Consider the following 23,718-nt stretch of genomic DNA (forward strand, 5'->3'; position numbering starts at 1 on the left):
TGATGACATGGTGGAGCCACTGGTGTCATCGCGAGAGCTGGTGGTGGTTCAGTTGGAGGCTAGGCCCTCCGGTGGGCTACCAGAGGTTGACCTAGAGTGGCCCTGCCCCAAGGACCCGGTGAAGGTGCAGTTTGTCCTTCAGGATTCGTAGGAGCATCAGCTCTAGGACATCCTTGGGGAGCAAGGACTTGTCGTGGTGTCCAAACTCGCCAACCTATCCACGAAGCTCAGGGATGCCCAGGAGCGGGTTAAGTCCACCCAATAGTTAGTCAAGGTTGACCTACAGCTTGCCATGGAGGTGAGTTTTTGAGCTTGTCCTTGACCTCTGAATCTTTTGTTGGTTGCCTTAGCATGCTTGTTTTTCGTAGAGTCTGAAGGGGATGTCATCCCACAAATCCCGCTTCCTTCGAATGGAGCATGCCCGGGTGGTTGAGCTTAAGCGTCAGCTAGAGTCCACTTGCCGCGGGTCTTAGGACCAAGCGGCTGAGGCAACCATGGCATGGGTGGAGGGCCAGCGTGCAGCAGAGCGGGCGATCGCCGTTGAGCGAGGGCTCGAGGCGGTGAAGGCCCGCTAGGCAGAGACCGAGGCAGGGTTGCAGACATCCCTGGCGGACACCGAGGTGGCGCTCCAGAAATCCCTAGAGACCCTTGAGTCAGAGCAGAGCGCCTTGGTGTTGGAGAGGAACACCCTGGAGTTAGCGCGGAAGGCCCTGGAGTCAGAGTGGAAGGCCCGATCGGAGGCAGACCGAAAGGTGCTCGTGCTTCGGGGCCAGGTGATGGGGACAGAGGAGGCGAATGCCCGGCTGCACGTGTAGGCAGCTCGACAGGCGGAGGAATTCTCTGTCCTTAAGAACTTTCACCTCGATACGTACCTTTGCTATTTTTCGTTGTGCTAGTTTCCTCCTTTTTAGCTTGTTTCTGATCTTGTCGCCTTCTCTCAGAGCTAGGAGGAAGGGTGAAGATGCTAGAGCAGGACCTAGAGGCGATCAAGGTGACTTTTAGCCATAATGCAGAGGAGCTGGACAAGTCCCATGAAGAGCGACATGCTTTCGAGGGGGAACTTTACTAGATCCGCAATGTTGCCCAGCTCGTTGTCTCGGAGGTCTTTGGGTCAGCGCCAAGCACTAGCGCGCCCACTGTCTAGCTGGTGGAGGTCCCGGATGCGGTCCAAGACCTTATCACCAAGTGGGTTGTTCTACGGAGTGTTGGGGGTGTTGACTTCGGTGGCGACACACCATCTAAACCTAGACTTCGCCACTATCTACAGTGGGTATGCCGATGGCTTGAGCACGGAGGACATCCAATCGATTGGGGAGAGCTTGCTGCCGCATGCAAGGTCGATGGTAGAGCAAGTCTCTGCTTAGTGGGTGATGGATGTTCGCTATGAAGACATGGCCAGAAGTGTGCGTCGGGAGGACGTTGCCCAGTCTACGGATGGTGCAGAGCCTGGGTCGGAGGTAGACATCGCCCTAGCTTTGACCGAGCCAAATGTCGTGCCACTGGGGAGTGAGTAGCCCGTGCCTTCGCCGGTCGCACCGATAGTAGATGTCGCCGAGCCAGCCCAATAGCTTGTAAAATATGAGTAGCTCAGTAAATGTAAAGAGTTTAAGTTTGTGGGGGAGCCCCCGTGTAAATGTTCTTGTGTACTTAATGACTACAATCGGTTTTGTTTTTGTGATGGAGTCACTCCATTCGGGGAAGCTTGTCCCTTTCGTTCCTTAGTTTTTCCTTAGCATAATTTTGTTTTTTATTCTTTCTTTCTCGTACCTACCTGTTTGTCCCATATGCTGCAACCTTGGGAGGCCGAGGCATGGCTCACGAGGCTCAGCTGCTCGTAACCATAGGTGAAGGCACGATGCGATTGGTTGGAATATTTTAAAGCAAAGCTACGTAAGGCAAATTAAAGGAACAAACTACCTTTTTGATTGTGTAGGAAGGAATTTCACCATATGATAGTAAACAAAACAAAGGGGTAGTAGCACATCCTCATGAAGCCCCCTGAGCGACCTGGGCCAAAAAGTGTTTGGGTCGAGGTGCTCTTATCAGAGCAAACGCTAAGTAAATAATGTTAAGATAGAATTTTAGGGGGAGAAAAATGACATAGCTGTTCCAAGCGTTCGGTGAGAATGTCGTCGTTGTTTTCCTTTAGTCAGTAGGCATTCGGTTAGATCATTTCAACCTTCAGTCGTTCGGATCCTTGCCCGCTACTCCCTTTTCTCGGTTGCTGCTTCTTCACCTTTTTCTTCCTTTGGTCCGCCGGTCTATCGCAGAAGGCGCTTGAGGAGCTTGCAGTCCTTGTAGAGGTGTTTGACGGGATAGTCGTGGTTGGTGCATGGGCTCTCCATGAGCTCATGGAAGTGGCCTAGAGTGTCCTGCTGGGGCTGCTGGCCCGCATGATCAGCCGTGGCGACCAACACGGAGCTGGCTGGTCGGCGGCGATCTTTTCTATTCTTTTTCCACTCTACGTGGAGGGGCCCTCATCCTGATCCTGGCGCTTGGCCTTGCCTTTGCCTCGGCCTTCAGTGGAGTGTAGCGGGAGCAGCGCTCGCTGGAAGTGTTGGACAAAGGTCCGTGGTCCTGGGCCATCAGGGCTGGGACTCCGGTCGCTGATGCGTGTGTCTTGGTTCGACCTAAGCCACACGTATACAGGCGGTCGGTGCGGAGCAGTCGTCAAGTCAAGATAGGGTGCTAATGCGGCCTCCTGTGCCGCGCTCGGCGGTTGTAGTGCTAATGCTCCCCTTTCCCTAGTGGGGAGTGAGGCCACGAGTCGACGTCGCGATATGGAGCTTTCCGCTTGTTGTACGGTGGCAGTCTCCACTAGTGCCCAAAGGTTCCGGTGGATTACCTGTTCATTAGGGTCGTTCGGCTCGGACAGACCGTGCAGAAGCATCGCCGCAGCAGTGATGTTCTGACTGGCCCGAGTGAACTATGGGGGATCATTCCCCCTATCCGTGGTGTTGCGCTGGACACGATGGGCGTGACCCTGGGCGTCGCTCGCCGATCTATGCGCATGGGGCGTGGTGTGGTGCGTCGAGCGCACTGGCGCAGTCGGTGGCTGATGCAGCCATTGTGGTCGTAGTGCCTCGTCGTGCTCCCATGTGAGGTTAGGGGTCTCCGCAAGAGAGTCCGGAGGGGTGTGAGTCTATGAGGACTCTGCTTCCACCGGTGGGTGTCCTAGAGCATCTGCCATAGTGCACTCTCGGGATAGACGGTGGCTAGGCGCCATGTAGCCGATGCTGGAGCCATCACTCTCGCCATCGTCATCCATGAGGTCGAGGAAATAGGTGGGAGCATAGCTCGCCATTTCCATGAATTCGGACATGAGAGCAGGGGTGTCAACACCCTTTGGGGCCCTCGGCCATACACATTCGCGGGGGATGCGAGGCCATAGGGGAACCGGTCGCGTGGCGGTCACGATAGAGACTATAGGGTCCCGCCAAATAATCGGTGGAAGATAGAAAATAGCAAGTAAATAACAGTATGTACGTTACTTACAGCGGGGTTTGAGTAGAGAGTTTGCTCGAAATGAAGCGTAGATGTCGCGCCATTGAAGTCGTGCGTCCCAGAGTCGATGGAGGGCGCCCCTCCAATGAGGCCGGAATGAGTGCTTCCTCGCGGAGGTGTAGTATGCTGAGCCGATCAACGACGAAGTCCAGGCTTCCGAAGTGGAAGGCCTAGGATGGCTCAAAGATGGGTGGGACCCACATCCCAACAGGTGAGAATGAAGGAAACTCCAGTGAGCCAAAGCGAATCATATCACCTGAGCCCGCCACGGCGAGGGTGGCAGAAAACTAGGCCATCCAATGACCAAAAAGTGTTGAACGTACAACGTCTTTCCCACGGACGGCGTCAACTGTCGGTGCAGAAAGTGACCAACAAGTAAATATTTATAGTTTTGCCATACGTTGTGATCGGAGGTGGCCTAGCACTCAATGACAAAGGGTTTATACTGGTTTAGGCAACATGCCCTACATCCAGTCTGGGTCGGTCGGTGACTTTATTCCTAAGCCTAGGTGCTCAAAGTTTGTAGTGGGGTTACAAACAAGAAGGAGAAAGATGGGGTGTACAAGAGGTCCGATCGGCTTCAGTCGGAAGGGCCGAGAGCGATAGGAGCTTCGCTATGAGCTAAGTGTTCAAGCATGTGCTTGAGGTCTGAACCTGATGGTTCTGTGGTTGTGAGCTAGTGAACTTGATCGATCTAATGAATTTGGAATCACTCCCCCGTTGGGAGAGAGCACATCCCCTTTTATAGATGAAGGGGATGGCCTTACAAGTGTGTGTGTGTGTGTGAGAGAGAGTTTCGTATGCTTCTAAGTCTTGTGCCCACACCGATGGGTACAGGATGATGGTAGGCGCCCACAATACCATTGGATGTCAGATGCACGTGGGAGGTTATGTCATCTTTGTTCGAGTATGGCAGATGTCGGTACCTACATATACTATTGATGCCTAGAGGCATGTGATGAGTTTTCACCATGTTCACTCGGTATGGTAAATCTCGGCGCCCACAGCACTATCGATGTCCAGAGGCATGTGGAGGGCCTTACCATATGGGAGTTAATGGCGCCCATAATACTATAGAGGAAAATGTTGGCGTCTACAATACTATTTGTGTCAAGGTGGTTGTAGAGTACTATTCCTATAGGTGTATAGGGTACGGTCCCTAGTATCATGGTTTGACTTGAGCGCCTTGCCTTGCTTTCTCCGTTCGTCCCTGGTCCTTTCCGAGCGGGCGTCCTCGGTCGGTTGGTCCCAGTCGGCTCTGGTTTGCACCAGTCGGAGAAGAACGGTGAGTTGGGCTTCTATGTACCCTGGTTGGAGATGCGGGGTCATAGTCGGAAGTAGTGCTCTGGCCAGGCCTTCTGGTTGGAGAGGCCATCTAGAGGCGACTAGAGTCGAAGCGAGCGCTCCAGTCGAAGAGGTGGCTGGAGTCAAAAACGGGTGTCGCTCCTCCTCGGCTAGACCTTTCGGTCGGTGATTAGATCGCCCTTCTGGCCCATTGATGAGGACATCACTACTTCATCGCATACAAGCCAAGGAGAGGAGGAGGTCTAGCATGGGCGTCCAATTCATCTTTTTCATGGTGGAAGCCTAGTCCAACTCAAGTTCGAGTCCAGCTCGGGCTCCAGGACCAGTCTGGCTTAAACTGGTCACCTAGGACGCATCTGGACTCCGTTTTCGACGATCCACATATGGTTGGAAAGCTAATTTGATAAGGAAGCCAATCCAAGTGGTTTCACATCAAAAGATCTTCGAAATCAATAGGAATCATTGAAACAGGTCAGCGTCCAGAATCTATCAGGGTGCTACGACACCCTCTTTTGGTCCGTTGGACTGTGTTTCGTGTTTGGGCCCATTAGGAGGCGTGTCCAGGGGGTGACGCCCAAGACTCTATAAATACCAGCCATCGCTCTCCTTAGGGTTTGGGTTTTGTTTAGTTCTTGATTTCCTTAGGAAACAGACATCATTTTGCTGCAACTGTCACCGCCAAGGCCGCTTGCTGTGAACCAGGGCCCCAGTTCTTGATCTTGTTCGCCTGTGGCAATTAGTCCTTTCAAATAAAGACTTGAACTCCTTCTCATTATTATAAGCCTCATATTTATTTGCAATTTCAGATTGCGTTCATCTCGTTCTTGCTTGTGTTCTCGATTCGCTTGCAAGAAAGCCTTCTCGGCGAGGTCAATCGCGTTCGCGTGGTTGATAACCAATGGAGCGGTGGTGTAACGGTTGCGGGGGTCCGAATCAGTCTTGGTTCGAAGCCTAGATCATGAACGTCAAGTCTCCACCAATCGACAATATCATACCTTTCGGAAGATCGGGCCTAGTCTACATCAAGTGGTATCAAAGACCTTGTTGCCTGTTAGGTATAACTTTGTTTTCCCTTTAGATTGTTACTGTTTTTGTATTACCTATAGTCCTCAAAAAGCTAAAAAAAATATATACATCATCACATATTTCCTGTCCTATAGCCTCATTGTGCCATGCAATTTCGTCTTTGTTTCGCGTTGTTGAGTTTGTGCCCTAGGTCAAGTTCTTGTTGCTGGTTTTAGATCGTTTTTACTTCAGTTTGTGTTTTCCCCTTTGTTTTTCATCATAATTCGTGAACATCTCCAAGTCTTATTGAGTTTCCTTTGTATTCATCAAACCCTAGTCCACGCCATCTTATTTGTTACACTTATCTTCAATGTTTCCATCAAATCCTAGCTATCGTGACCAATTTTGCGCACATTGTTCCTGTTTTGTCCTCTAATTCAGAGTCCGTTCTTAAAACTGGTCTAGTTTTCGCATACGAACTCGGATTTCGACGTTCCATATATCAAAATCGATCAGAAAAAAATTTTAGATCCCTCCACCCCCCTCCTTCTTGGGGTCGGAGATTTTTATTTTGGTCAAAAAGTGGTCACAAGATCCTCTTTTCGTGGTCACAAGGTCTTTGTCGATTTCGAGCATGTTTTCTGAAAATTTCATAGGCCACGTCTTTCACTTGTTTAAGCTCATATTTTCTGTGGTTACTTCTTTTGTGCTCCTAAGTGAAGAAAAAATATCAAGAAAATAAAAAGAAAAGTCAAAGAATCCCAAAAAAACAACGACAGCAAAAAAATAGAGGAAAAAGAGGGGCAAAAGTGGAACAATATCTAGAGGAGCACATAGAGAGCGCCATTTGAGTTGTGTTTGCGTGTGCTGATTTCTGCCTTGTTCCTAGTCATATTCTTGCTATTCACATCACTTGATACATCTGGTACTTAGAACGTGAGTAGGCCAGCAACTAAGACAAGTACTTGGGATACTTATTTAGCTTTGTTATTCAGTTGCGAATTTTGCTATTCCTTGCTACTATATTGTGCCTGTCCAAGCTCCACTTTCTTCTAACCAAGTACAGGTTCGCCTTACAACTGTTACACTCAAGCTACAATGGTATCACAGTTATCGACCGATTGCACCGCCTGTTGCTTTGGTAAGAACACTTGTAAGACCATGGTAAGGTGCTTGAGAGTTGAGTGCCTTATTTTTTCTTGTCCACAACCTAAGTAGTTGGTAGGGATAATACTATTTGTGTTGTCTTTTCTTTTCTACTAACCATGTCAAGAAAAGCCAGAGGCAGCGGCCAAAGAAACGAGGAAACACCTATAGATTTTAATGAATGTGTTTCTAAGAATGAGCTTCGTGTCGTTCTTAATGACAAGTTCAATGAGATCCTTCAATAAATCACCAACTTGGCTAAGAGGATTGAAGATGTTGAACAACGACATCCTGAACCGCGTCCTGAAGATGATGAGGGTGATCTCTCTAAGGAGGACGATGGCGACGTAGAGGCTGAAGCCGAAGCTCAACGACGTGCTAAGGATGTACGTAACTGTAATCGGTTGAACTTTAACTGACGTGGTATGGGAGGTAACAACCAAGGTAATAATGATCCTTTCTCTAAAACCAAGTTTAAGATACCTCCTTTTTTTGGTTCTGCTGATCCTGAAGCATATTTAGATTGAGAGATGGCTGTAGATAAAAAATTTAGCTCCCATCAAGTACCTAAAGAATATAGAGTTAGACTTGCTACTAGTGAGTTTACTAGTTTTGCTCTTTTCTGGTGGAATGATATTTACAATAATGCTAATGCTAATGCTCAAATACCTCAAACCTAGACTGTACTTAAACGATGAATAAAATCGAGATTTGTTCCTCCATACTATCAGCATGATCTGCGATTAAAACTGCAACGTTTAAATCAAGGTAGTAAAACTATTGAGGAATATTATTAGGATCTTTTAATTGGTATAGCACGTAGTAACATACAAGAGGATGATATGGATAAGTGTTCTAGATTTTTTGGAGGTTTGCGTCGTGAAATACAGGATGTTCTTGACTATAAAGAATGGACTAGGTTTTCTCAATTATATCATTATGCTATTAAAGCTGAAAGGGAAGTACAGGGACGACAACCTAGGTGATCCATGACTCCATTTGTGACTCCATCCATTCCTTCACGTCCAACCGAGGTGAGTAAATTTTTTAATATGTAGACACCACCAATGCCTGTAAAGAAGAGTTCTCCTATCACACCTTCTTCCAGTGGATCTGCTACACCTTCCTCTAGCAGTTCTTCTAAAGTTATGTGCCACCGCTGCAAGGGCATGGGACATATTGCTAAAGAATGCCCTAGCAAACGCGCATATATTGCTACTGATGATGGTGGGTATTCTAGTGCTAGTGATGAAGAGAATGAATTTGTACTTGCAACTGATCTTTATGCAGATAAATTTGCGGATAGTGCTGACGATCCTGATGAGGTAATTGATAGTGTGGCATGCACTGCAGACTACAAATCAATCCTTGTTCAGCGTATTTTAAGTACACAAGTTGAGCCAGTAGACAAGCTACAACGCCATAATTTGTTTCAAATGTTCCTCATTGTCAATAATTTCCGTGTTCATGCTATAATTGATGGAGGGAGCAGCAATAACTTGGTAAGTTATGAGCTTGTCAAGACTCTTGGTTTATCTACACATGCTCTTCCACATTCATATCATGTTCAGTGGTTCAACAATAGTGGTAAGGCAAAGGTAACATAATCTGCTCGTGTGCATTTTTCTATCGGGTCATACCATGATTATGCTGATTTTGATGTCGTGCCTATGCAATCTTGTTCACTTTTGTTAGGCCGCCCTTGGCAATATGATAATAATGCTCTACATCATGGTAGGCAAAATAGATATACTTTTATGTTTAAAGGAAAGACCATTGCTTTACTTCCTTTAACACCTGCTGAAATTGTGCAATATGAAAAGGAACTTACTGACAAGAAAAAGAAAGACCTTGATAACGACTCTACCAAACCATTAAATGAACCTTCAAGTAACATGAAAGAAGTTTTATTTGCTCTAAAATCTGTTCTTGTTGTTCATGATGAACCATGTTATGCTCTAACTTATACATCACCTATATGTCCACTTGGTCCTACTCCTAGTGATATGCCTTTTGTTGGTACAAACCTTTTGCAGGAGAAGGAGGATGAATTCCCAATAGGGAAGCCACCATGGTAGCTGCCTTTGTGAAGGATGGGGCGCCAAGATGAACGTCTTCTTCCGGAACCATCGTTGTTGTCATCCAATGGAGGAGACGATCTACTTCAGTCGAGGACGACTTTAATTTAAGAAAGGGAGGATGATGAGGGCATCACTACTTCATCGCATACAAGCCAAGGAGAGAAGGAGGTCCAGCATGGGCGTCCAATTCATCTTTTTCATGGTGGAAGCCTAGTCCAACTCAAGTTCGAGGCTAGCTCAGGCTCTAGGACTAGTCTGCCTTAAACTGGTCACCTAGGACGCATCCGGACTCCGTTTTTGACGATCCACATATGGTTGGAAAGCTAATTTGATAAGGAAGCCAATCCAAGTGGTTTTATGTCAAAAGACCTTCGGAATCAATGGGAATCGTCGAAACAAGTCAGCATCCAGAATCTATCAGGGTGCTACGACACCCTCTTTTGGTCCGTTGTACCGTGTATCGTGTTTGGGCCCATTAGGGGGCGCGTCCAGGGGGGTGACACCCAAGACTCTATAAATACCAGCCGTTGCTCTCCTTAGGGTTTGGGTTTTGTTTAGTTCTTGATTTCCTCGTGAAACAGACGTTGTTTTGCTGCAATTGTCGCCGCCAAGGCCGCTTGCTGTGAACCAGGGCCCCAGTTCTTGATCTTGTTCGCCTGTGGCAATTAGTCCTTTTGAATAAAGACTTGAACTCCTTCTCGTTATTATAAGCCTCATATTTATTTGCAATTTCAGATTGTGTTTATCTTGTTCTTGCTTGTGTTCTCGATTCGCTTGCAGGAAAGCCTTCTCGGCGAGGTCAATCGCGTTCGCGTGGTTGATAATCAATGGAGCGGTGGTGTAACGGTTGTGGGGGTCCAAATCAGTCTTGGTTCGAAGCCTAGATCATGAACGTCGAGTCTCCACTAATCGACGCTATCATACCTTTTGGAAGATCGGGCCTAGTCTACGTCACCCGTTGTCCGGATACTTGGGCCAGCCCATGAGTTGCTCGCTGTCTGCTTGGGCTGAGTCTTTGTTGGGAAACGGGTCCACGAGGGACCTCGGGTTTATGAACCCAACACATATGTTGCAAGTGTTTCAGAGGTTTGTTCAAAATGCTTCATCTGTTTCAGACGTATGTTGCAAGCGTTCTCATCTAGATATTGCATATGTTTCACACATATGTTGCAACAATATGTTCCAAATGTTTCAGTTGTTTCAGTCTTATGTTGCAGTAAGTGTTTTCATGTTGCAAGTTGCAATATTTTTCTAGATGTTGCATATGTTTCACACATATGTCGCAAGTGTATGTTCTAGATGTTTTATCTATTGCATACATATGTTGCATTCAAGTGTTTTATGTTGTTTGGAGAGTAAGGAGGCATGGGGAGTGATAGTGGCATGATGCGAACACTAGGGAACGGGGTGTGGTGAGCTAAGGGCTGATAGACAGGGCACAATGGGGATAGGGTGCGAGTGCGGGGTAGGGTGAGTGGCCTCGAATCGAGGTGGATAGGGTGAGCTACGAGTGCGAGACGAGTCCTCCAAACACACAGTCGTTGCGACAGGACAGGAAAAATCAGTGGAGGGGGGCTAGCTGTGTGCAGACATCTGCATGCACGTCATGATCCGCTCACTCCCTATATGCTATTTTTTTTGCAAGGAAAAGATTCGGTGAGAAGTGTCCTCAAAGGTGTTAAAATAAACCACGTCATGTTTGTGCATGGCGTGTGTTAGGCTAGGTCGTTGATGTCATGCGTGTTCAAGCTCGCGTTGGAATCCATGGAGCGAGTCGAGTTTATCGTGTGGGCAACATGTGGACGCATGCATAGAGTCAGTCCAGCCAAGAGTACGTTCTCTACCTGGTCTTGTGCATGTGGATGCATGCATTCTATTTTTAGTTTGTTAGCTAAGTCAAGGACTTAAGGTGGTGGCCTAGTCTTTAGGAGCTAGCAGCTAGTGTTGAAGGCAAGCAGTGGAGGAGTGAGCACAAGAGAGGACTGAGCAGTTCATGCGGATCATGCGCGTCTGTCGTGCACGTAGAGTTTAGGGCTTTTGCATGAGCTAAGGCTGTGGGTTATATTAGCCAATGTAATGTTTCAGCACAACTTGTTCCGAGTCATGCTTTGATTAATAGAAGACAAGATACGGACGTTCATCGCCAACAAGTTAGTCTATCTTTTGGTTCATCTTCTACCTCTGTTCGTCGAGAGCTAGAGTGACTCAGTTGCAAGGTTCCTGCCATGGATTCACGATATCTCCTCTGGCTTCCATGTAGGCCATTTTTGTGGGAAAAAATTGGGTGAGAAGTGTCCTCAAAGCTAGCCATGGTGGATTATAGTAGTAGGAAACTCAAATCTAGATGATTCGGATGTTAGCCCATAGGATCACCGGCTCAGATGAGTGAATCACTCACCAGTGTTGCCGAGCACCCACTAGCTAAGCCAACCACGAATGAGCATTGTCCGTCCCCACACACTATGGCTAGAGGTTGAAGAAGAGGGAGAACAGAGCATACACACAGTACAAGACACCAGCATTGGCTGAAGCCCTGTATGGTAGATGGCAAATCTAAACTCTCTTTACTGAGTTGTCGTGGCTGTCTATTTATACAACTCTATCCATCTAGTACTAGTACAGCACACATGCTGCAACAGTAATTAAATAACATAGTAGGACTAACTTCTGCGCCTATCCCTGCATGTGGCTATAGTGTGGCAGGTGAGCCATTCGGTGTCTGCCTCTACAGTGGCTATAGTACCATAGCAGGGGGCCTTTTTGGCGCTACCTTCCTTTGCTGTGTGTTCACATAAGGAAACAGTAGATTATTCTAACAATTCTTCCCCTAATCCTACTGCTATCCCTTATACCCCCTCCATGTCGATCATCTCCTTCAGCTTCATGAGTCAAAGACGTCCGAGCGGTTTGGTGAGGATGTCTGTGAGTTGCCAACCAGTTTCGATGAACTCGATGACGATCTACCCTCCATCGACACAGTCCCTGAGGAAGTGGAACTTCACATCGATGTGTTAGCTTCGGTCGTGCAGAACCAGATTCTTCGTGAGGGCGATGGCGGGCTGGTTGTCCACCATCAGTGCTGGTGGGTGAGCTTCCACGCCGGTCAGCTCGCCCAGCAGCCGGTGTAGCCACACAACTTGGCACGTCGCTGTGGCCATGGCTATGTACTCTGCCTCACACATAGATAGCGCCACCACCTTTAGTTTCAGCGATAGCCATGAAATTGGGGTCGACTCGAGGAAGACGAGCATGCCAGAGGTGCTCCGTCATCCGTCGATGTCCCCCGCCATGTCTACATCGCTGAACATAGTGAGCTGCAGCCTACTCCTACCGGTCTTTGGGAAGATGATCCCATGATCCACCGTCCCCTTGACGTAGCGTAGTAGCCACTTCACCATAGCCTAGTGATCCTCTCTAGGATCCTCCAAGAAGCGACTGACATAGCCCATAGCAAACGCAATGTCTGGCCTCGTGTGAACTAGGTAGCGTAGACCGCCGATGATGCTCCGGTAGAGTGTTGCATCCACCTTTGTCGTGGTGCTGGCCTTCATCAGCTTCAGCCGCTCCTCCATCAGAGTCACACATAGCTTGCACTCAGCCATGCCGCTCCGCTCCAATAGCTTGGAGGCATACGCGCTCTGACCAAGCATGAGTTCCTCCTTCCCTTGTCTCACCTCGATGCTGAGGTAGTAGGAGAGTACGCTGAGATTGCTCATTTAAAAATGAGCCACCATCTTGTGCTTGAAGCCGTTGATGTCCTCCATGCGCGCACCGATGATGATCAAGTCGTCCACATGCATGCTGACGACGAGCTCCTCCTTCCCCATCACTGCGTGTAGAGCGCGTGCTTGGTTGCGCACCGTTGAAACCCAAGCTCGCCCAGCGTGGCGTGAAGCTTAGCGTTCCATGCTCGTGGGGCCTACCGCAGTCCATAGAGCACCTTGCGCAATCGGATCACCCTGTGCTCCTCTCCCTTGACAACAAAACTTGGAGGTTGCTTGACAAAGACCATCTCTGCTAGCTCGCCGATGAGGAAGGCCGATTTAATGTCCAAGTGATGGATGTGCCAGTTCTTTGCTGCTGCCAAGGCTAGTAGCAAATGGACTGACTCCATGCACGCTACTGGCGCAAAGACCTCCTCAAAGTCTATGCCCTCATGCTCCTCGGGCGATGAGGCACGCCTTGTGCTTGACAATGGCGCCAAGTTCGTCCTGCTTGACATTGTACACCCACTTCAGGCTGATCGGACGGCATCCTAGAGGTGGATCGACGAGCTGCCATTTCTCATTTTCCTCGATCACCTTCATCTTGTCTAGCATCGCCTGTCCCCAGTTTTCGTTCTGCTCGGCCAACGTGAATGTGGGTGGTTCCTCTGCACTAACGAGCAGCAGCTCTACGTCATTGAGCAGCCGTCCAGCCAGTCCTAAGGGTCCTGTACCACCAACGATGTCACCTAGCCTGCAAAACCGCACCTCCTCACCTTTGTGGAAGGCATCCATGAACTCAGTGATGTCACTTGGAGGTGAGGTGAACTCGATCGGTGTCGATGGAGTTCCCTATTCCGCCGGAGTGCTCGGCACAACACTTGGAGTGCTCAGCACTACTTCTAGACAGCTCGTCACTACTCCTGTAGTGCTCGGCACCATTGTAGAAGTGCTTAGCCTCAGTCTTGGAGTGGTCGGCACCACTGCAAGACCTCTTGGATCCACCACGGGAGTGCTCGGCACCCATCCTAGAGTGGTCGCCACCACTTCAGAACCTCCCAGCGCCACTCCTGGCGTGTTCGGTATCCCTCCAGGAGTGCTCGGCACTCCTCCTAAAGTGCTCGGCATCCCTCCCAAAGTGCTCGGCACTACCCCAGGAGTGCTCGGCTCTGCCGCTGGAGTGCTTAGTACCCCTTTAGGAGTGCTCGACACCTCTTCCCCAGCGTCTCCACCACCGTGGATGACCAAGTGCTCAACAACGAAGGTGCTGGTAAAGCCGCTAGCTTCCCCCATGCTCGAACTACTCTAGTCCCAAGCCGCCTTCTCGTCGAACACGATGTCACACGAGACAAGCACCTTGTCTCCGTGTGGGTCATAGAGCCGATACGCCTTGGTACCCTTCGTGTAGCCTAGGAACACCATTGGTGTGCTCCTGTCCTCTAGCTTGGTGAGGTTCGGCTTCGTCTTCCTGATGTGGCCGATGCAACCGAATGTTCGAAGGAAGGACACGCTCGGCTTGCGCCCATACCAAGCTTCAAACGGCATCTTGCCTGTTAGGGCTTTGGTCGGAGCGTGGTTGAGGATAAACACCGTCGTGGTCACCACCTCCCCCTAGAACCTTGCTGGCATGTCTTTGGCCTTCATCATGGATCGGGACATGCCGACCACCATCTGGTTCCGTCGCTCCACCACGCCATTCTGTTGTGGTGAGTATGGCGCGGTGTGGTGTCGCACCACACCCTAATCCGCGTAGTATGCAGCGAACTCCACCGAAGTGAATTCACCACCGCGATCAGTCCTCAGCACGCGGAGCTTCTTACCGCTCTCGGCGTCCGTGCGCATCTTGAACCTTTTGATCGTTGCCACTGCTTCGTCCTTGCTCGTCAGGAGTTGTAGCCACATGTAGCGACTGCAATCATCCATGAGTAGGAGGAAGTACCGCTGACCACCGTTTGTAGCTGGTGTGATTGGCCCATAGAGGTCACTTTGGATGAGCTCGAGAGCATCCTTCGCGCGATACTTGGCCGTCTTTGGGAATGGTAGCCTCCTCTACTTCCTAGTTAGGCAGCTATCACACAGCTCGCCTCCGTGCTTGATGTGGGGTAGCCCTCGGACCATCTTCTCCAGCCAACCAAGCGCGTCGAAGCTGAGATGTCTAAACCGGGCATGCCACATCCACGGTTCCTCGGTGTGCCTTGCCGCTAGGCACACCGGCTGCTCTATCTTCAGGTTGAGCAGGTACAAATGGTTTAGGGACCTCTTCACATTGGTGAGAAGTCGTTGCTCCTAGTCCTTGATCCTAAGGACTCCATCCTTAATCAGTACCTCGCTACCACGCTTATCTAGCTGACTAATATTGATGATGCTGGAACGTAGCTGCAGGATGTAATATACATCCATTAGCACATGGTGCTCCCCGTTCTAGCACCTGAAGATGATGGTGTCACGCCCTTGGATTGCCACCCTTGAGCCATCACCAAACTTCACCGTATCGGTAACATCGTCATCGAGCTCAGAGAAGGATGCCTTGGAGCCCGTCATGTGGTTGCTGGCACTAGAGTCCAGATACCACCATTGCTCCTGGTCGGCGCCCACACGTCCGAGGTGGACTTAGGCGCATGGTTCGTCGAGGTTGACAGCCTTCAGGGCTTTCCCAGGCCCTTCCACCGTCGGCAGTGCACAGAACATCGCCATAAGGATAGTGGCCTCATCATCATCATCAGCTTACGCTAGATGAGCCTCAGTCTTCTTCTCCTGCTTACGATTTAGGCACTCCTGTGCCCAATGGCCCATCTTCCCGCAGCACCGACAGGCGTTGGGGTCGACCTGTTTCTTCTTCTCCGAAGAAGCCTTGCCGCGGCGCTTGCCATCGCCACCGTGGCTGGAGGAGGCTGCCTTCCCGGAGTTCCTCCGAGCAGCCCACTCCTCTTCCGTCAGTAGCAGTTTGCTGCTGCCCTTCGTTGCTATCGCTTGCTCTAGGCGCTCGTCCACCGCCCGTAGACGGCCTGTCACATCCTCAATGGTGAGGGTGGACAAGTCCAGCATCGTCTCTATGGAGAGAGCGATCTGGATGTACTTTGCCGATACGGAGTGGAGGTACTTGGAGACCGTCTCCTCTTCGTCGATGGTGACGCTATGACTCTTTAGCTTACTGATGAGCATCTGCAGGTGGAGGGAGAAGTCATCCACCGTTTCACTGTCCTTAAACTTGAGGTTGGCGTACTCCTACTTCAGAAACTGGGCTGTCGCCTTCTTTGCGCGGTCGGGACCGACGTAGCATCGCCGCAATAGCCTCCCACGCCTCCTTAGCAGAGCTCTTCGTCCCCAACGACTCCCTATACTCCACTTGTACAGTAGCGAGGATAGACTCCAACGCTGACATGTCATCTTCCTCATTGTCGGTGCCCTTGTCAACAGCATTCCAGAGCCGTCGGGCTCTGAGTTTGACCTTCATGGTCACCGACCACTCTCTATAGTTGGTGCGAGTCAGCGTCGGCCAACTGATGCTGCTGACCTCCCGCACCGTGCGAATAATGACCTCTGGTCATGGCTGGGCAGCCACAGCAGTGCCACTGCTGTCGCCTATTTTCGAACCGCCCGTCATTGCCGACGGTTAGCCTGGCGACGACGCTTGTACTGCTCTAATACCACTTGTTAGCCCACAGGATCACCGGCTCAGATGAGTGAACCACTCACCAGTCTTGCCGAGCACCCGCTAGTGTTGTCGAGCACCCACTAGCTAAGCCGACCATGAACGAGCGTTGTCCGTCCCCACACACTATGGCTAGAGGTTGAAGAAGAGGGAGAATAGAGCATACACACACAGTACAATACACCAGCGTTGGCCGAAGCCCTATATGGTAGATGGCAAATCTGAACTCTCTTTACTGAGTTGTCATGGCTGTCTATTTATACAACTCTATCCATCTAGTCCTAGTACAGCGCACATGCTGCAACAGTAACTAGATAACACAGTAGGACTCACTTCTGCGTCTGTCTCTGCATGTGGCTACAGTGCGGCAGGTGAGCTATTCGGCGTCTGCCTCTGTAGCGGCTACAGTACCACAACAGAAGGTCTTTTCAACGCCGCCTTCCCTTGCTATGTGTTTACCCAAGAAAGCAGTAGATTATTCTGACATCGGAAATGTTCTGGTCGAGAGATTTGGTACTACGAGTAGGAAGAAAAGAAGGGAAAGGGGGTAAATCGAGTCTAGGGCTCGCCTCGAGCGTGAGCTCGCTGCCGTTGGGGTTACGGTCGTTAGGGATGAAAGCGGTCGGGAAAACACCCTAACCATTTTTGTTACTGTATTTTTTTCTCGGAAACGGGAACGGGAGCGGAAACGCTGGTCGGAAAAACAAAATCGGATATACGGGATGTCGAAAACGAAACTATTCGATCGGGAACGTGTCGATAACGGGCGGGAATCGATAATTCAAATCGGGAAGATCAATGCAAATAACCACATTAAATGTGCAACTCATCTGAACATACATAATACACAGGCAATAGTAATGTAAATAACTAATGCAAAGGAACAGAACAGCAGAACAGAGAGATTGCAAAGAATAAAAGAAATGAAAAGAATGGCCTAAGCTACTCCGGTGGATTTCTGGGCTACCGCTAGCGGGCCGTGGACCACGTGCATGCATGCACGCGCAGGAAAGTAGCAGGCCTTGACGCACAACTAGCAGGCCGGCAGCACCGCAGTGCACTAGCAAAGCTCCAGAGTTTAGTCCCACCTCGCCCATCCATTCACTGCTGCAAAACGCTGGTGAGATATAAAGAGGACTGAGGGCCAGCGTACTTGTCTGCAGTTTGCTGACGGGAAGGAAACCGGGAAAATTCGGGAATTCCCGAGTAACAAGCGGGATCTGAAAAAAACAGTCGGGAAAACAAGTGGTAGATGGAAACTGCCCTGTAAACAAGTTGCTTGATATGTTCAATACCTGCAGAGACCAGACAGGGGCTGAAGATTGCAGCTCCTGCAGATCTCCAGTGAGTTTATTGAAGCTAATGTCAAGGACAACAATACTGTTGGAGGACAACAACTCCAGTGGTAGGCTTCCTGCTAAAAAGTTGTGGGACAGATTCAAGCGTAGCAGGCTGGTGAGATTGCCAAGGGATGCTGAGATGTGACCCTGAAGGCTCTTAGAAGCCAGCATGATGTTGGTGGCCCTCATATCTGAACTGGAGGTGATTCCTTCCCATTTGCAGCAATCTGTGGCATTCTTCCATGAACTGGTGAGGCTATCATTGTAGGAAAGCTCAGTGATGAACTGGAGCAAGGAGCTCTTTTCCTTTTCAATGCATGAGGTGGCAAGAGAGGCCAAGGAGACAAGAATCACAAGAACAGAGAAGAAACCAAATGGTGGCATGACTAACCTGCTGGTGGTGCACGAAGAATGAGGTAGTTGCTTCATGATTTATCGTGTGGCACTATATACAGTTGAAGGGTATAATATGGAGCAATATTGCCCTATGTGTAGATGCAAAGATGCCTGCTCAGAGCAAATACTCAAAGTCTTGGTCGTTTGTGTTGTCGTTGTTTCAATTTGAAGTAATCAGAGTAATTCTGGTCATTTGTGTAGTCCATGAAAGACACCATACATGCTATCTTCCTAGCCAGGAGCCCAGGACCATCTATGGTCACTACAGGCCTTTATTTTCCTTAAAAAGATCGGTGTAGCCATAAATGAAAGCCGGTCGACTTATTATCATAAATGGCTGTTGGAACTTCACTTGCTCACTGATCACTGTCAAAGAAGGACAACTTGTTGACCGGCACATTTGATCTGTCAATTGCTATTATTGAATAATACTGGCCAATGAGTGTGTTTGCATTGGATCACAACTACTCGCACAAAATAAATAGTTGCATCTGTAAAACTTCCGTGAACGTTAAAGAGAAATGTAGTTAAAGGTCAATGTAGTGTATACAGTCTCTCCTGCTGTATTTTCCTAAAGAATGGTCAATATAACCATAAAAGGAAGTTGGTCTACATATCATGTATGGCTGTTGGGAACTTCATTTATTGACTGACCTTACTGTCACATAAGAACGACTTGTTTACCGACATACTATGATACTAGTTGATCTGTCAATTGCTACTACTGAAGAGGAATGGCCATAGAGTATGTTTGCATTGTATTACTACTACTCGTGCAAAATAATAGGACACATCTGTAAAAATTCTATAAACGCTACCATTGCCTATGTACTCACCAAAAAGTTGGTGCTAGTCTGTATTCTTTGCAAGAGCATTATTCTGGAAGGTGTCAATTTTGTGAAATAACTGTGCTATTTATATATATTACAGGGCTGATTGGCTGAAGGACAGTGAGGTCAGCGATCTTGAATTATTCATGAGTTTCAGGTTATGAAAATGTATGGAAGATGAACAAGCTTCAATTGTCGCAGTATGAACGACGAGTCAAACCATCGAGCATATGATTCTGGAGTGGCCATGGGGCACGTACTTGTGGACTGGGCACCACCAGGCGGGGGAGGTTGCAGTTGCCCTGAGCACAGTCGTCTGCATCAACTTGCAATCCTCTACCAAATCAGTGCCAATCCAGCTGTAACGAAATCTCTATGACGGCGACTATTTGCGGCCCCTTGCAGAAGTCTACGGTTTATATTAGCAATTTCAATATTACTCTGCAGGTGATCCGTCCCATTCGCAGCAATTCGTGCCATTCTTCGTGAACTGGTGAGCTAGGCCACCTGTCATGGGACTATGGAGAGGTCAGTGATGAGCTGGAGCAAGGAGCTCTTCTACTTGACCAAGGATAGAAGAAGAATAACAAGAGCAGGACTAAATGGTGGCATGGCTAACCTGCTTGTTTTGCTACTACCTGAAGACTGGGATATTTGCTTCATGATTTATCGTGTAATGCTATCGGCATTTGAAGGGTAGTATAATCTTTGGAGCAAAAATTGCCCAACGTGTGGATTAAGTAATCAGAGCGAATGCTTTGGAGTACCTTGGTCCTTTGTGTTGTCAGTGTTTCCATTTCAAGTAATGAGAGCGATGCTTGGAGTCTCGGTCTTTTGCCAAGTCCTTATCCAGGGTTCAAAATTTTGGCGAAATTTCACTGAAAATCTCGCTAATTTCAGTAATTCCGGTGGTGAAACTTCGTATTACACTATGCGGTCAACTGTAGATATATGACTTTAAGGTATTATTTATGTTGTACATATTTTTCTATTTAATAGATGAGTAGTCATAAATCATGTTAGTCTTTTGTCTAGGTCTAACAATTTTAGAAAGAAACATATTTTATGTCTAAGTCTCTAAATTCTTTTTGGCCGAATTCCACGAAATTTGGTAACTAGAGGGTGGCCAAAAAGTTTCTAATCCCAAAATTGGAAACCTTGTCCTTAACAGACACTAGGTCCATTCTAAATTATAAGACATTTGTTTTTTTAATTCATAGCTTTTACTATACACTTAGATATACACTATATCTAACTGCATAGTAAAATCAACATATCTATAAAAGCCAGAACGCCTTGTAATTTAGAATTATAGGACTACTTGTTTCCTTCTATGCTCTTTTAATCGGACATCAACTCATAAATCTGCAGGGGTTTGTGTCGCTTCGTCGTCGAAGCATGACATTGTGCCTTCATAGGCCCCATTCGCTTCGCTAAAAAACAAACCGAAACACTGTTTCAGCTGATTTGTTGTGTGAGAAAAATACTGTTCCAACTGAAAAAACAAGCTGAAAAGTACAGATTATAAGAGAAACGAATATGACCCATAGAGTTTGTAGAACTTCTTGTATCAAGATGCAATCCTTAGAGCCTATTTGGTGCGGCTCTTGCACCGGCTCCGCGTGCAGCTCCGACACTGAGTGGGTGGAGTTAGAGTTTGTAGAACTTCTTGTATCAAGATGCAATCCTTAGAGCCTATTTGGTGCGGCTCTTACACCGGCTCCGCGTGCAGCTCCGACACTGAATTGGTGGAGTCACACCAAACCATGTCACGAGGAGGAGCACACTTTCTGGCCTGCCATGCATGGAGGTTGAGAGCACTAAAAACTGGCTTTGCCTGGGCTCTAGCTTCGATAGCAGAGCACGCGGAGCAAAGCCATAACAAACACATCTTAGGGCACCCGTAATGGTTAGAGCTACCTATAAGCCAACTCCTCCAATAGTACTAACTTTTAGCACATATCTTTTAACATGGATAACCTCGTATGACATAAAGTGTGTGCAAGAGTTAGCTCTTGATCAAGAGCTAATTTTTCTCTCTCTTCTATTAAAATGCGAAAAAATACATAGAGCTAGCTTAAAATTCGATTTTCGGAGCTACTCTTAGTATTGTGAAGAAAAATGTGTACTTTACAACTGCACTTAATTATTATTTTTGTTGGCTTGAAGACCTCATTTAAATTTAACACTGAGAGAATCAAGGTCAATGTTGGCTAGAATTTGTACCGTCCCTTAGGCCACCCTATCATTGCTTTTCCTCGCCTATTTGTACTATTTTTTGAGAGAAAAAAGTTTACTTTTGACCATGAAATTATCACCAGAGTACTATTTTGGCCATTACCATCAGATTATTGAAATCAGACAACTTTTGCCGTAAGGCTGGTTTCAAAGGTGTTTTTCCCTATATGTATTTTTAAAAAATAAAAATATGATAAAATCTCTAAAATTTTATAACTAACTTTTTAAAAATATATAAAAAACTAGAACCAACTATTTTTCCCTAAAAGTATAATCTATCTGTAGGTTTTTATTTAGAATTATTTGGATCAACTTGTTCCTTTTGCTAGTGTTTATTGCTTGTAGTTGAACACCAACCTCGCAGATATCAAAGGTGACACCAACCTCGCAGATACCATGGCCCATCACTTATACTCCATCCGTCCCAAAATAAGTGTCATTCTCACTATCTAAAAAGTAAAACATATTTATGGTGCATAATAAGTATTATTAGATTAATTGGTGAATATATTTTTATAATAATAAGCTTATTTGAAGATACAAATGTTGCTAATATTTTCTACTAGTCAAACTTAAGAAAGTTTAGACCCAAAAAGTGACACTTACTTTTGGGATGAAGGGAGTAGATCCTATTATGCATTGCATGACTAGAGGTGGCGCTAGGATTCAGATATAATTAAGGAGGAGCCGGTCCGTCAAGTTTCAACAAAAAAATTTAGGATACCAGTGCCAGACGTTGGTTAACTTAAAAAAAACATGAACCTCAATGTTGGCTTAAAAACTACAGTATAAATCATCTTTAATCTCTTTCTTTTTTTTCATCTCGGACTGATACTAATTGTCTAAACTGAAGATGAAAAAGGGATAATTGTTCATAAAACCAACAGTTCACATTATATTTATTTTACCTAGCCATGTAGAATTATACACTCAAGAGATATAACTTGAGAAAAACATAATGAATAGATGAACTTTATTTCTACTTTGATTTTTGTTATGAATTTTTTTTTACCTATAAATCTCTAGGATTCATATAGAACTAATAAGGAGTACTAGTACATGACTAGTGCTTTACTTTACTTTATTTTGATCGTACCAAGCATCATGCAATCAATATTAAGTAAAAAGAATGCTAATTTAAATAAACAACAGTTATACTATGAGGTAATATAAAACACTAGCGCAATAGGAACAAGTAAGACCAAAATACAACACACACTATTGCAGCGTGACTGACGAGCCGTGCACGCAAACTTGCTTAGTCTCTGTGATTACGGTTCCATGTCGCTCGCATGCATTGCTTCAAATGCGCTGCTGCATGCTGTTGATTGGTTCAGTTTCAGTAGCGCACCAGGCTGTTCCATTACAGTCGTTGGAGACCAGACAGCTGGGGGCGGCTGACCTTTTGACCAGCCCGAGGTCATCCATGCAAAGTCCGTTCGCTGGCTCGTATACGATCGTGATTATAAGTTGGAATATTATTTTTCTCTCATACTAAATCAGTCAACAATAAATAATTCCACGATCAATTACGACGAAACGAACGAGCGGTCGTATGTAAAAAGAGTAATGACAATATATGGCTCTGCCATGGATTCGGGATACGTATACATGATACAAGGCCAGGAACGAATGTGCAAAGCGCCACTGCCATGGAGATGCATGGGGTCAGGTCAAAAGCTAACCTCTTAGTCAACAAGTGCGAATGCCATTGAAGGGTTGATGCATGGCTTACTTCATTTCTCACGAGCTAATAATTAATACTAGTACAATAATAGAGTCACTGTTAAATTTGAGAAATGAACTTATAATATACCACCTCTTCTAGAATAGAGTAATTTCTCAAATCAAACACCCTAAAGTCTAATAATTAAGAAAGTTCTGCAAGGTACAGAGCTATTGTTATTACACCAACCCAAACATCGTCTATCTAATTATTATTATCAAGTTTAGCTCCTGCAGGTCTCCATCGAGCCGGATGAGATAACGCCAGGCCTGTCTGACTGAGTGGTTAGTGAGGGACTCACTTTTTATTTGTGGCTTCGGGCCTGCAGTGACAAGGGGGAAAAACTCCCTCTTCCTGTCCCACATCCAAAGCACAGGTACGTGGTTGGCTCATCTCACGGAGCTACGGTGTCGCTGTGTATGGGTGGGGCAGAGGTTGGGGTTTTTTTTTCGATCTACGCGAAGAAGATCTTCTTTTTAAACCGGAATACCCGGGGCTGTCTAGCCACCACAGATCGAGTTTTTTTTTCAAGGACGACGAGCTGCCGAATGAAGGCCACCGGAGGAGAACAAGCTATGTATGACCCATAGAGACGGCCCATGCGGAAACAATTTTAAATAGGAAATGGAATAGGCCGAGGACTAGGACATATTTGAATTTAGATATGAAATATTTGAATTTAGCTGTACGTAACCAGATTTGAATTTATGAACCTCGAATACTGGAGTCCAGATTTCTTTTGAGTACTTTTCAACTGTAGTTGATTTTCACTTGGTGAAAGATTTTGAACA

General features: G+C 47.1%; 1 pseudogene; it reads right to left on the minus strand.

Annotated features, from left to right (window-relative positions):
• LOC136475727 (receptor-like protein 2) overlaps positions 1-18,166 on the minus strand; it is a 54,543-nt pseudogene extending 36,377 nt beyond the window's left edge.
• Positions 18,167-23,718: the final 5,552 nt, after the last annotated feature.

Source organism: Miscanthus floridulus, chromosome 8 (assembly GCF_019320115.1).
Source record: "Miscanthus floridulus cultivar M001 chromosome 8, ASM1932011v1, whole genome shotgun sequence".
NCBI lineage: Eukaryota > Viridiplantae > Streptophyta > Magnoliopsida > Poales > Poaceae > Miscanthus > Miscanthus floridulus.